Source organism: Centruroides sculpturatus, unplaced genomic scaffold, assembly GCF_000671375.1.
Source record: "Centruroides sculpturatus isolate CEXI.00-Female unplaced genomic scaffold, Cexi_2.0 scaffold856, whole genome shotgun sequence".
Classification (NCBI taxonomy): domain Eukaryota; kingdom Metazoa; phylum Arthropoda; class Arachnida; order Scorpiones; family Buthidae; genus Centruroides; species Centruroides sculpturatus.
The window spans coordinates 114,575-116,540 of NW_019385401.1; positions in this window are offsets into that span (position 1 = coordinate 114,575).

Consider the following 1,966-nt stretch of genomic DNA (forward strand, 5'->3'; position numbering starts at 1 on the left):
ACATTACCTAGGTAATTTGAGAAATGGAACAATTTTCGAAACTTTATCGGATCACCCTAGTTAATCTGGAGATTAGCTAAGTAATGTACTATATACTTTAACGGCTTTCGAGCTTTAGCGGTAACATATATAAATTATGTACTGTATACATTTATTACTTTCTCGGCTCTGTTATATAAAACAGAGAGAAAGTATGGCGATTGGTCAAAAATGACCCCCCTTTTTTGAATTAAGGTTACTTTGAAACGTCGAGAAGTGCAAGAAAAAATTCGGGTTTTTTCCTGAATCTATGAATGTTAGTGTGTACGGGGCATGATTTTGTTCATCTATTTCGAAGCTTAATAACTCCTATGCTATTGTCGAAAATTTCTGAAATTTTGCAGGGAAGTTTGTGTATTAGGTGAATTGATGCTATTAAATTTTGGTAGTTAAAAGTCGAAGGGGTAGGGTCGTGTGTTATATTTCGAGTTTTTTTAAGGCCTCTTCCCGCTCTGAGAGCACCAAGAGGCCTAAGAACTAACAATGAGAAATGTAAATTGTATTATAATGTGTAATGTGAAAAGGGAGCGAAACGAATACATACTATTTAAGGAAATGTTGCCTGCAGAGCAAGGGTGCTGTAAAGGTGTTAAGAGAAACCTGCCAACATTGTTGGGGGATGATTGGGATAGGAGAGAAACAGTTCAATGAGAATAGCAGAGAAATAATATACCCCTGCAGAACAATTTACTAGTCTTATGCTAATGTATTTAGGATAGAAGAACACCGACCAGAAGAGGGCGCAAAATACATTTTTTTTCTTTCTTAAATAGATGGCACTACAATCACGATGGACACACATAAATATAAGCTATTTTTAAGGGGAGGCATGGGTGGGGGTGGCTTGTGGGACTTAAAGTCCCAGAAACCTGGTTATTTCTATCAGGTTGCTGGAGGGAGTCAATGTGAAGATTTTGCTGCTGGATGACTTGATTAAAATTTTTCTCCAGCTCTTGAATCAGAAAGCTCACTCCAGCCAGGCTTTGAATGGCTTTGTCTTTAAGTTCTGTCCGCATGTTGCGGGCGGCCTCTATACACTCTTTGACGGTGAATAGTTTCTCTTTTATTTCTTCTTCTAGCTCCATGATGATATCTTGAGACTTATCCATGCTAACTCTTTAGGTATTAATTTATTGGATTGACTTTAATTTTCTTTATATACTATTCCTACTATATTACTATTACTACTGTATTATTTTAAAAACTTTACCTAACCCAGGCACCAGAAAGAATAAAAACAGTTCCTCACAAAAACAGCAACACGTCTTAACAGAACACTCTCCAGAACTGGAATGTTATATTTCGAGTAAGATCGAATTTAATGACGATTTTACTCGTTATTAGCATTTGCAATTTCTTTTATAAAACTCATCGCCATCCTCAAAATTAAGCATTTTACCATTTTATAGTAATTAAAAATATAAAAGTATTTTAAAAATAAAATATCATAACAGATGGCGCCACACACGTAGTTTTAAATGCTGCCGGGGAAGTTAAACAACTCGTTGCTGGATTTTTTCATATAAACGCTGGGGATATTTTCAACATATACTACAGAAAGAACTGTAATGCATAGTAACATTTGAGGCATCCTGTATATTCATTACGTATATATCACAAAAATTACAAAAAATTATAATATTAATTGTAAAGTCTGGAATTATTGAAACTTATTTATTTCACTATTGCTGTTATTCAAAAGAATAATAAATTATCCTAAATGTTTCTGAATGTTTAGGCTACTTCACTATAATTTTAAATCTGTATTTAATTAACTTCGTGTAAATGATATTTAAAAAAATTAACATTATAATGACAGCATGAAATTGGAAAGAGATCAATGTCACAAATTCAGATAATTTTAATATACAGAAAGATGGTCACAAAAATTTATTGCAGTCATAAAATTTCAAATTAAACTAAAATG